The sequence below is a fragment of the Tachyglossus aculeatus genome, chromosome 13 (genome assembly GCF_015852505.1).
Source record: "Tachyglossus aculeatus isolate mTacAcu1 chromosome 13, mTacAcu1.pri, whole genome shotgun sequence".
NCBI lineage: Eukaryota > Metazoa > Chordata > Mammalia > Monotremata > Tachyglossidae > Tachyglossus > Tachyglossus aculeatus.
The window spans coordinates 16,068,216-16,081,543 of NC_052078.1; the positions used below are offsets into that span (position 1 = coordinate 16,068,216).

Sequence of the window (13,328 nt, forward strand, 5' to 3'; positions counted from 1 at the left end):
TGGGTCATGTTCAAAAGAACTGTTCCCAATTCAGTTTTCAGTTAATGATAAATATGACCTGTGTAAAATTGACTTTGTCCTGATCTTCTCCTTTTCCATTTTTCTTTTTCGGGAAACTTCTCCTTAATGATTTAGATAGCATAAGCTCATAAACATGTACTTGTTGTTTAGTAATTTAGGCCTACTTTAGTAAATGAAAATTCTATAATTTAATTCTTTTAAAAGACTTGACCAGACTCTGAGAGGCAGCAGGAAATTGAAATGGAGCATTTGAACCTAAATTTCTCCTCTGACATGTTGGCTAATGTAAAGAAGGTACTGCAGAGAAGTTACTGTTAGTCTGAGCTTAACTGCCACTTTAAGCAAATGTTTTTTGACATTCGGTTTCCCTGAATCACCAAGTTGGTAGCAACCGTTTTCTTGAAAACAAACACATCGGAAATTAAGGACTGTGTCTTAGAGGATAGAATTCAGCTAGAAGCATGGATGCTGGTAAGTTCCTTTAGGCCCTGATTTGTCTATTTAGTCCAGAAGGGCCTCTGGGAGTTTAGATGTATGTTTGGGTCCCGTAGGGAAGTTGCTAGCCTTGAGGTATTGTAGGGTGGCATGTGAGAGTCCTCGAACCAATTTGTATTTGGAATTGTCAATTTTCTTACATTTTTATTTCATGGATGAATTCTGAGTAAAGTGGAAATCTATTTCTAGCCTTTTTCACTTTCTTATGGATTTTAATTTTATTTTCAACTCACTGTACTTGGAGATATGATTTCATATTAATTCCATTAATGCTATAAAACAGCTGACCAATGTCTCTGGAAATGGTTTAATTTTTGTTCATCTCAAGTGCTCTCTTGCCTTTGCCCCTTCTACCTATAGAGTATATATAATAGACTTGGTAGCTATTCATATAAAAAGGGAGATGGGTGATTTACTGAGCGAAGTTTAATCCTCTTATTTTTTTAAACCCTTTATATATTACCAGCTTCATTTCTATCAATTTTAGAAAGTTCTTAAGTAGTAATTACAAAACTCTCAATCCAGTTTTGTTTTTTAGTCAATTGGACTGTACATGAGGTTTAACTTATTAACCTTTAAAGCTGTATTCCAGTAAAGATGGTATATGGGTCACTTCCTTGGATTTTTCCTAAATTCATTTTTAGTATTTATGGAAGAATCTCAGTCTGGAAGCCCTGGAACAAGTTGTTCTACATTCAAAGGCATCATTATTCTCTCTTGCCTGGGAGGAAGGCTTGGAGAAGCAGATACTTAGAGATCGGCTGACACTTGATAACAAGGTTCTACTTCGGCTGGCTCCAGCTTACCCTTCTGCTCTCTTCTACTACACCCTCCAGCTCGTACTCTGCACTCCTTTTTTTCCAGGAGAACCTCTAACCCAGTGTTCCCTCCATTGCCCTCGGATCTGGATTTCCTCCCTCCCTCTTCCAGTTTTGCCAAACATATCTCCCCTCCTGGGCAACATTAGGAAAAGGATATACCGCCATGCCCCAGTTAACACTTATTGATTTCAGTCTGGAAGGACAGTGACTGAGAGGCAGCCCAATTACAAAATCGTACAGAGTTGTTGATCAAATCCAACAGCAGCTGGGCGGTGGGGCAACCATTGTGACTTGAGAGTGGTAGATTTAGATAAATGAATGGCCAAGAGGTCCACAGTGGATTAATTAAAGGTCTGAGTTATTCTCATTTAAGTCTTGGTGACTTACTGGACCCACAATCTCTAAGCAGAGAAGCAGCGTGGATTAGTGGAAAGAGCACGGGCTTGAGAGTCAGAGGTCATGGGTTCTAGTTCTGCCTCCTCCACTTGTCAGCTGTGACTTTGGGCGAGTCACTTCTCTGTGCCTCAGTTACCTCATCTGTAAAATGGGGATCAAGGCGGGACAACCTGATTAGCTTGTACCCCCCCCCCCAAGTACTTAGAACAGTGGCACAAAATAAGCGCTTAACAAATACCGTCATAATCATTATTATTATTATTAATAATGACTACCTGGTAAGCAGAGCAACAAATTGTTTAGCACTATATAAAAATGAGTTGGAGCTTAAAGTGCAGGACAATAGCTGGAGGCAATATTGGTCTCAAAATTAAAGCAAACAATTCTTTTTTAAAACTACCTATTGGATTAGTAGTCTTAAAATGAACTTTTGCTCAGGATTGCTTCCCCACCTTCCCCCTTTTTTTTGTCTTGAGAACTCTTCTGTTGTTTTCAGCAGTTCATCATGTTCATAAGGTCTGGCCTTGAAGGTTTAAATAGGTTTTAAGTACCATATTGAGTCATTAAGAAAATGAGTTTCCTGTACTCAGTAAGAATTATTGAAAGAGGAAGCATTTTTTCATGTACTTGAATGAATGCGTTAGCGCTTGGCAACAGGTTCATAAATATTTCCCAAGGCAATAGAGTCTATTAAACTATTTGACTTACAGCATAAAAATAAGTTACTGAATTTTGAGTTAACATCTGCCAAAAGAAACAAATAGGTCGTATGTCATTTGAGAACTTTCAAATTATTGGATTTTTCACAACCTTTATAAAGAACAACAAAGTGCATCTCCCATAGTAATAAAGAACACTTCATATTTAATGTGAAACTCTAGAACTTGGAGTATAAAATTACCAAAGGAATGCATCTTTTAACTTTTATTTTCTGATATAGAAAGGGAAGGGTAACATGCTGGCTATGCAGTTTCCTAAGTCAGTCACCACCTTGTGTAAAAAAAAGAAATAGGGAATTGACTGCTGGTTTTAAAGGACTGTATTCAACTTTTAATGCCTGACGGAGTAGAAAAAAAATCCTCTGAACTGGAAGAAAACAATGACTTAACTGGTGAGTAAGAATGGCTTGTCTAAATATTGTATTTTGTTTGCAAAAAGGGGATTTCAGCACTGGGATAACGAAAGATAACAAAACTTGCTAAGTGAAAATTGTGCAAAATCCTATCTTCATACTTTTTTGTTCCTTTGGGATAGGAGGAAATGTTAAATGTGGGAAAGAGGAAATTGTGATTTACCTAGATTTTGGCTCGTCCTTCATGGGGGTAGAGAGGAATGCTGACTTGGAGGAGTTTTTTGCAGGGCATATTGCCCTGAAAGGTGGTGAGCATGACCCAGCAATGCGTGCCAGTTTTAGAGGATTTTTTTTTTTTTACTTTAGTATTTTTATATAGCATACTGGCTACTCAGCTGGCTAATAGTTGGGGAAGAAAGGGGAAAGTGAAGTAAGAGGACTGGGACAAATACTGGAAGTTGTGGAGCAATACAAACATAAATTAGAGCTTGAAAGTCATGGGGGGGGTGGGTGCAATCCATGGAGTTTATAAAGCTTTTTGGGTTTTTTTTTGCAGAGATTGGTGTATTGGCCTCAGTGGAAAGCTGATGATAACTGACTAAATTGAGAGAAAGTATAACATTGTGATAACAGAAATGAGGGTTTTAAAAAAATCATACTTGACCTCATTTGCAGTATTTTAATAGTCAGGGGGCTAAAAGGAACTTAGTCATCTAATCTATCCTCCTGCTTCCAGTAGTAATAATAGTATTTAATAAGCACTTACTCTTTGCACTGGAAATGAATGCACAGATGGGAATTAGTCCCGATCCCTCAGAGGGCTAAGGCTGACGCTATTTAGTTCAAACCTCCCCTCCCATCCCACTCCACATATGGTTGTCTTCCTTACTGTAAGCTTGCTGTGGGCAGAGACTGTGTTTACCAACTCTGCTACTTTGTCCTCTCCCAAGCACTTAGTACAGTGTTCTGCACAAAGTAAGTGCTCAATAAATACAATTGATATATTGATTAAGTAAAATCTCCATGAAGGTGGTTCCAATATCTTTGTGTTTGTCTCCCCAAGATGAAAGCAAAAAAAGAATACAGAAAAAGTATATTTAATTCACCATTAAGAGAAGTAATCAACCTTGTTAGGCTTATATTTGAAATATTATCCAGTATAAATATTTTATGCTTAAACTACTTTTTTTCAAAAGAAATTGGACCTGGTGAATCATTCAGGGGTATTGAGCGCTTACTGTGTGCAGAGCCCTATGCTAAGCACTTGGGAGAGCACAATACAATAGAGTTCCCTGTCCACAGCAAGCTTACAGTCTGAAGGGGAAGACAGACATTAATAGAAACAAATAATTTAAGGATATGTACATAAAATGTTGTGGGGCTGTGTGGGTGAATACCAAATGCACAAAAGGTATGGATCCAAGTGCATAGATTCATTCATTCAGTTGTATTTATTGAGCACTTACTGTGTGTAGAACACTGTACTAAATGCTTGGAAAGTACAATTCAGCAAAAGAGATAATCCATGCCCACAACAGGCTCACAGTCTAGAAGGGTGAGGGAGTGGGGGCAAAAGAGAGCTTAATCGGGGAAGACCTTTTTGGAGATGTGACCAGAATAAGACTTTGAATGTGGGGAGAGTGGTGATCTGGTGTATATGGAGGGGAAGGGAGTTCCAGGCCTTAGGAAAGATGTGAGAAAGGGGTTGGTGAAATCAGGTGGAGGGGAAAAGAGGCAACAGTGTTTAAAGAGGTTCATAGTGGGTTTTAGGGAAATCTGTGTTCTCCTAAAGCATCATGCTTGTGTGATGTTTCCTGCTGCTCTGGTTCGATCGAATGGTTCCCAAGGCCACCCTGAAACTAGATGCCCGTGCCAACTTTTCATTGTTCCATAAAAAACACATGCACATTTCATCAACCACAAAAATCATTAAAGCAGGCTCCTTTTTGTAGTAGGGTCAGAAGACCAGGAAAATGTAAATATGGTCCACTAAAGTTGACCTGATATATAGCCTGTTGGTTCATCTTTCCTTTTTTTTTAATATTAATTTCAAGGACAATCAGAAGCAGGGAAGGCAAGATTGAAAGAATTCCCAACTGTATAGTATTCTACTAGAATGCAGAGTCCTTGTGGGGAGATCGTGTCTACCAATTTTATTATATTGTGTTCTCAGTATACTGCTTGGCACATAGTAGGTGCGCAAGTAGGATTGATAGTGCTCCCTCTTGGACTGAATTTTTCCATTGAGGCTGCTCAAACCTGTTTCTTTGGTGGTGGCAGTTTTGGAGGAAGTTGCATTGCAGGTAAGGTTTTCCCTAGGAAAACCGGTAAATGCTCCTGTCGCTTCTGCTCTGCATGTTGGGCTCCTGCGGAAATGGCTGGGTAATCACTGGAAGAGCAGTGTAGTCTAGTGGATAGAGAACTAATCTGGCTCCGCCGCTTTCCTCCTGTGAAACATGGGGCAGGTCACTTAACTTCTCTGTGCCTCAGTTCCTTCATCTGTAAAATGGGACTTCAATTCCTGTTCTCCCTCCTATGTAGATTGAGAGCCTGTGTGGGACAGGAATTGTGTCCAACCTGATTGACTTGTATCTTCTCTAACAGTTAGAACAGCACTTGGCACATAGTAAGCACTTTAACAAATACAGTAATAATAGTATTTTTTGTTTGGCTGCTATTATGTTAAGTTCTGGAGGTCCAAACATAGGTTTGAGGAAGCCCAGATATTGAAAGGTTGTAAAACACCTGGTCCGAATCTGATCCTTGGAGGTGCTCTGTTTTTGTTGCCTAGCTTGTGGGCCTGGGGGGCTGAAACTTGGTCCCATGTAGGGCCTTATTTCAACCACCCCTTTGTTTTCTGTCTAATTCTTTTGTTTGATTTCTGAAGCAAGTCTTATAGTTAAAGGTTCCGACTTCCTCCAGTTTGTTCGTTCTTTATTGTAGTATAACCATGTAGGCCAGAAACCAGGGGTTGGAAAAAAAATTGTATTCTCGGGTGTATTTCCTGAGTACAGTGGAAATGTGCAACCAGATCAAGGTAAGGCCCTAACCACCAGTTTTTGGTGACTTTTGCTTGCTTAACCAATTATGGAATCTTTTAAAAGCTACTAAACGGAATAAAGCCACCTGAAACTGAAAATGGAGAAAACCCAGTTTTCCCCTCTTACCAGCTCTCGCTGATCTCCTTCGGCAACCCAGCACCCATACATCACTCCTCTGTAGAACAGCTCCACAATCCTTCCTGTCTCACAAGCCCATAACCTTGGCATTTTCCTTGACCCAGCTCTCTCATTCAACCCACATATTCAATCTGTACCAAATCCTGTCAGTTTGACCTTCACAACGTCGCTAAAATCCGCCCTTTCCTCTTCCATCCAAACTGCTACCACGTTAATCTGATCACTTATCCTATCCTGCCTTGATTACTGAATCAGCTTCCTTTCTGACCACCCTGCCTCTTGTCTCTCCCCACCCCAGTCCATACTTCACTCACTGCCTGGATCATTTTTCTGCAAAAATGTTCAGTCCATGTTTCCCCGCTTTTCAAGACCCTCTAGCTGCTGCCCATCCACTGCTACATCAAACAGACACTCTTCACCATCAGCTTTAAACCACTCAATCACCTTGCCCACTCCTACCTCACCTCGCTGCTCTCCTACTACAACTCAGCTCATACACTTCACTCCTGTAATGCTAACCTACTCACTGTACCTCCACCTCGTCTCTCTCACCGCCGACTTCTCTCCCACATCCTTTTTTTTTTATGGTATTTAAGCACTTACTATTTGCCAGGCATTGTATTAATCACTGCGGTAAATACAAGTTGATCAGGTTTGACACAGTCCCTATCACACATAGGGCTCACAGTCTTAATCCCCATTTTACAGATGAGGTAACTGAGGCACAGAAAAGTCCGGTGACTTGTGGCAGATCCAGGATTAGAACCCAGGCCCTTGCTCTCTCCACTGGGCAAGGGTGCTCCTCTGACCTGGAATGCCCTCTCTCTTCATATCCAACAGACAATTACTCTCCCCACCTTCAAAGCCTTAGTGAAAGCACATCTCCTTCAAGAGGCCTTCCCTGACTAAACCCGCATTTCCTCTTCTCCCACTCCCTCCTGCGTCTCTCCGATTTGCTCCCTTTATTCGCCCCTCCCTCAGTCCCACAAACACATATTTAACACAACACATAATAGAGAAGCAGTGTGGCTTAGTGGAAAGAGCACGGGCTTGGGAAGCAGAGGTCATGGATTCGAATCCCTGCTCCACCGCTTGTCAGCTGTGTGACGTTGGGCAAGTCACTTAACTTTTCTGTGCCTGTTATCTGTAAAATGGGGGTTAAGATTGTGAGCCCCACATAGGACAACCTGATCACCTTGTATCCTTCCCAGCACTTAGAACAGTGCTTTGCCCCTTGTAAGCGCTTAACAAATACCAAAAATATTATTATTATTGTATTTGTAATTTCCTTATGTCTGTCTCCCCTCTAGACTGTAAGATCATTGTGGAAAGGGAATGTTTCTACCAGCTCTGTGTTCTTGTTATATTGTACTCTCCCAAGCACTTGGTTCACTGCTCTGCACATAGTAAGTGCTCAATAAATAAGATTGATCCTTTAACACCTGCTTATTCTCTGTACCTCTATCTTGCCTCCGACGCGTGGCTCCCACCCTCTCCCTGGCCTGGAATTCCCTCCCACTTCATGTCTGACAGAACCACCACTCTCCCCATCTTCAAAGTCTGTCAAATGTGCTTTTGTCCTCCAAAAGGTCTTCCTTGATAGCTCATCTCCGTACCCGGTTCATCCTCCTCTCTGCGTCACCTGTGCCCATAGGACTGTTCCCCTTAATAAATTTCATATTCACCTCACTCTCAGCCCCAGAACACTTGTGTTTATAGCCTGATATTCTGCCTCTTTCCATAACTGTAATTTATTTTAACATCCATTTCCCCCACTACCTCATTAGCCCCTCGAGGGCAGGGATCATATCTACCAACTCTATTGTATTCTCCCAAGCGCCTAGTACAGTGCTCTGCACTCAGCAATTGCTTAATTAATACCATTGATTTATTGATTCCCCAAGTTGTCATTTTAGCAGTTGAGCGCCCATAATGATCCGGACTCTAGAGAACAAACTTGATCCCTCGCCACTTAGACTAAAGTGTTTTTCTTTTTGTGGATTTAATATCGTTCATTTCAGGCACACCATAAATTAATGCCACAGAATAAGTGATTATATTACTGAAGAATTTTACTAAACCCCAAAGAATTGCAAGCTGATAATAAAGTCCTGCGTGCACCTGAGAAATGTTGTTAGTTTGGTTGTCACATCTTTAATTTACGCCTGTTTAACTATTTGAAGTACACTAAGAGATGCTAGGCTGTGAAATACTTTTAATTGCTGCCACTTTTTTCTTGTATCCTATAGAAATACCCCAACTTTGAACCCCAAAAGATTTTCAGCATTATTTCAAATGTAATGAAACTATCCATTCTTAGCACCTTATACGTCTTAATTGGGTTTTAAATCACACCGTACCTGGGCTTGTAATTTCAAGTTCTCCAGAGGTGGTTAAGGGACACACCAGTTAATCAGTCCAATATCCAGGAGTAAATTCCAGAGTGATCCTGTGTTTGGCTGTCCCCACACTTTTGTTTATGTATGTTACACTGTGCTTCTCGGTGCTTATTTTTCCCCACTTCTACCCTCCCTGCAGAATTGTGAAATTATGACTTACCCCAGTATTTCAGCAAGATTCACACATTCCGAGAAACTCTGGGGAGGAGAAAAAGAGGGAAGGGAAAGCAGGAATAAGGGAGAAGGTGGGAGGTGGGTCTGCTCTCCACAAACCTGCAGTTTTCATGGGATTGTGGGTTGTTACCAAGAAGAAAGATCTGTACGTAGGATATTTTGTTTTCTCACATTCAAACATTGTACAGCTGCCTGAACGCATCATTTAATAGTCTTAAAAGATTGAGCCTCTTCTGAAGATAGGTATCCACAGTACTGCATGCATTAAAGCGAGTTATTTTTCCTGGGCTTTTTCTTCTTCTGTCTTTAACAAAAGCAACATTATCTAGCACTGTAATTTAGCATCATCTGAATTTTTTGTAACCTAGCTGGGCTTCCAATAGTCCTGGTTTAAAAATGAATAATCATCAAAACATAATATGATTTCTTGATCACTAAAAACCCTACCACTCTTTTTCCCCAAGTACCCTGTTTTCCCTTTTGGCTTAGACATCTAATTTTGAGTTGAATCTGAAAGTTAGTTTCTGAGACACTTGAAGTCAGATTTTAGAGGTCTAATAGTACGCCAACCTCGGTAATTTGTTACCTTGTGGACTCAGTGGATCATTCCATCATAAATGATTAACAGAGGTATGTTCATACAGAGGTGTGTCCTAGTTTTATTATATTTGTGGAATTCTTGGAGTGCTACATATAGCCTTCTAGCAACATTCTTGGGGAAAATATGTCTGAATTGCATCTTCTGCATCGAGTCAGTGAGATGTAGGGAGTTCTCATGGTTTTATACATTAAAAAATAGATATTTTGCTGTGTATTTAAGTACATTAAGTTCTCCCTGAGTTCACTGCTGCTTTGTAACGTCTCAGGGCTGGGGTCAGCACTCTCCCTGGTTGCTACATACCCGGGACCATCTCTGTCATGGGACTAAGGTGGGGAAGGGGTCCAGGGACCACAGGCCTCCCCGGCCCCCCATCCTGTCCTGGCCTCTGTGGTTGGAGCAGTCCTGGGGTCTGCATCTGGGTCCAGCTGCAGCTTGGAAAAGGATTCCCAAAAAGTAGTGTTGGGAAGGTATGTACAGTGCTCTGCACACAGCAAGCGCTCAATAAATACGATTAAATGAATAAATGACTGCAGTGATTGAGGGAGATGGGACATGTGTGGGAGCTGCTGGCAGTCGGTAAAAATCACGTCTTAAGCTTTGGAAGAGGGGGAGAAAATTTAAAGAGGGGTTTGGAGAGTTTGGAAGCACTGAGTGGGAGAGGCTGAGGGAGCAGGGCTGCTCCTGATTTCTAGCCAGAGACACCAGAAAGATACAGTGTGACTTTTATTTACACGGAAGTAAAAATCAACACCACTGGCATGTCTCTGTAGAGGCTTCTCTGTCATCTTAGGAAAGGAAAGGCCCGGAGACTTTCGATCCATGGGGTCAGTCCTGACTCCCTACTCATCCTCATCCCTCCTGCCGCCCATGTTTTATCCCTTGGAAGAAAAGAGGGAAAGGAGATGGAAGGGATGGAGGGTAGAGTAAAATTCTCAGAAAACATTTCATCCTCTGTGAGCATATAGTCTGCCTCCTAGCACAGCCTCCCAGTAATCACAGGAAATTAAAAAAGGTCTGTCAAGAAAGGAATGAGGAGCATACGTGCTCCTGGTACTTATTGTAATTTATTCATATTAATGTCTGTCTCCCCCTCTAGACTGTAAGCTCATTGTGGTCAGGGAATGTCTGTTTATTGTTACATTGTTACTCTCCCAAGTGTTTAGTAAAGTGCCTTGCACACAGTAAGTGCTCAATAAATACAATTGAATGAATGAGTGAGTGAATTCTGGTGAGCCAGGAGGACCACGAATGGCTGGATTCAGGGCTGATGTCATGGAATTACAAAAAGCAGCTGGAGGAGGAGGGGGCTCGTAAATTACTCCTCTCCGTTTTTCTACACCTGGTCTTCATTTTGCTTTTGCTATTTGGGACTATTAGAGGAGCCCCTTTTTATTGAGGGATTTTTTTAAAATGATACTTGTTAAGCACTCATATATTAGGCACTGTACTAAGTACTGGGCTAGATACAAGACAATCCCATCCCTGCCCAAATGGGGCTTAAAGTCTAAGATTTTAAAGAACAAATTTACCAAGGAGATGTCCTGTTCTGAATTTCTTTTTTCTGCCTTTCCCCCCCAAATTAACCACCTGTTGAATTCAGTTTGTGTGGTTTATAGCACGAACCAAACAGATCTCCTGGGGTTTGGGTGTGTATAATAATAATAATAATAATAATAATAATAATAATGGCATTTATTAAGCGCTTACTATGTGCAAAGCACTGTTCTAAGTACTGGGGAGGTTACAAGGTGATCAGGTTGTCCCACGGGGGCTCACAGTCTTAATCCCCATTTTACAGATGAGGTAACTGAGGCACAGAGATGTTAAGTGACTTGCCCAAAGTCACAGCTAACAATTGGCAGAGCAGGATTTGAACCCATGACCTCTGACTCCAAAGCCCCTGCTCGTTCCACTGAGCCACACACGTGGAACCTGATTATCTTATATCTACCCCAGCACTTAGTACAGTGCTTCGCACATAGTAAGTGCTTAAGAAATACCACAATTATTAAAAATTATTATAAAAGAAAAAAATCCATTACATTTTAACTGGCTACACTACTATGTAGTTTATGAATGATATAAACTCTTGGCTGGCACCTAGTGGAACATTTTAAAATTAGAAAACAGATTCCAAAAACCTAGGGTTTAAAGGTCTGCACTTTATTGAACCTGGTATGGAAGATGACGCGACAGCATAAGACAAGACAAGTAATAGTAACTGTATTTACTGAGCACTTTCGATGTGCAGTGTACCCTACTAAGTTCTGGGGAAAAAATTCACAAGTCTCCTGAAAAACATGAAGGGAGTAAAGAGGAGTAAAGGGAGTAATGTTTGTCAAAATCTGCAAGTTTTTCCACACTCAGCAGTCTCGTAAAACTCTTCCTTCCTCTCTTTTTTTTCCCTAGCTATTTGCCTCAACTGTTTTTTTCCCACATGCTGTTGGATATATAATCTTCTTGGTAGGTTTTCTTTTCAAGGATTGGATTTGTAAATAATGTACCTTTTTAGGAGTTATTTCCCATTTGATTAGAACCTTAAATTTGGTTTCTTGTGATGTGGCGTACAAGTCTCTCCCACGTCCTACCAAAGAGTTAAACCAGTCTGTATTTAGGATTCAGATTAGCCTCAACTAGCAGTTCAGCACTAACAACGATGAAAGGGATGACATTTTAATATAACTTTTTCCTTATACATGCAAATATATCTTATACAACTACTTACTAGAAATATCCTGACTTTTCCCCTTGCATATCTTATTCAGAAAATGACTATGTAACATTCTTTCTAGGTTTTTAAAATTGCATGATTTTGACAGATGTATTTCACAAGGGAATTCAGTCATGACTCAAGATTTCAGTTGCTAATCGGGCCAAGTTATATTGCTAGAGCATAAATTTTTTGAGCTGTTACCATCTCAATTTAACATCTGATGTTCATCTGTTATGGATTCTCTCTATCCTTACCACTGTGAGGGAATATGGGAAAGGGAGATTTGTGGTTATCACTGCAAGAATTGTGGCACTGAGACCTGGGCAAGTCACTTCACTTCTCTGTGCCTCAGGTCCCTCATCTCTAAAATTTTCATTAAGATGGTGAGCCCCATGTGGGATAGGGACTGTATCCAACCTGATTGACCTGTATCTTCTGTAGCACTTTGAACAGTACCTGGCACATAGTAATCTCTTAAGTATCATTAGTGTTTTTATTTTGATTATTAGTAATAATGTCTGTTGGCTGACACGTTGAGGGGCATTTTAAAGATGATAAAGAAAACTTGTCAGGATAAGTTAAAGTACATTTTTAATGTACTAAGATACAGCATACAAAAATTCTAGTTTTGTTGTGGCTGATCTAATGTGACCTTATATGAAAAACTGTGTATAGACTAGTCCTGGTACGACTGATGGTTTGTCAATAAACCCAGGTCCCTCAGTGTTTAATTTTTAATTTATTTTTTCACATATTTCTTTCTCCTCATTTGATTCCCAGTTTGTCTCATTTGGTATTTAAAGAGTTGTCCTGAAAATTAGAAGGGTGAAATTGCTCTCACAAGTGACATTTTTCTTTTAAATTCATAGACGGAAGGGATTTGCAAGAACCCTAAGGGCAAGCCAGAATAATTTACAGTATCACACAAATACCTTTCTACTGTTGATCTGCGAAGGGAAGTGTAGGGGTATTGGTGATTTGCAAAGAAGAAAAGGTGATTCTGAAAAGAATTCTGTGACTGCAGGAGGAAGTTGGGCAATGATCTCATCTCCCTAGTTTCTAGTCAAAGCAGGTAGAGGGAGGAGTGGGTAAGATAGTTACTTTTTCATCACCATTTATCTTCCCCATCTCTCCTACTCTACATTTTCACCCAAATCTGCTTAAAAGCCTGAGAGCTGGCTCATTGCCTTTAGTTCTGCAACTGCCCACTCCCCCTTTTAGACTGTGAGCCCACTGTTGGGTAGGGACTGTCTCTATACGTTGCCAACTTGTACTTCCCAAGTGCTTAGTACAGTGCTGTGCACACAGTAAGCGCTCAATAAATACAATTGATGATGATGATGATGATGATGATGCCCATGTAACATCTCAAGGGTTGTCACTCCGTGGGCGACTCCATGATCCGTTATGCCATAATCCCAGTGAAAGCAGTAGGGATGATCAGACAAGGATATTTG

At 40.7% G+C, this 13,328-nt stretch overlaps 1 protein-coding gene across 5 annotated transcripts in view; it reads left to right on the forward strand.

Moving 5' to 3' along the window:
* The window catches only part of ARHGAP12 (Rho GTPase activating protein 12), a 97,176-nt gene that overhangs the window by 37,444 nt on the left and 46,404 nt on the right, over positions 1–13,328 (forward strand). The gene's annotated exons all lie outside the window — the stretch shown is intronic.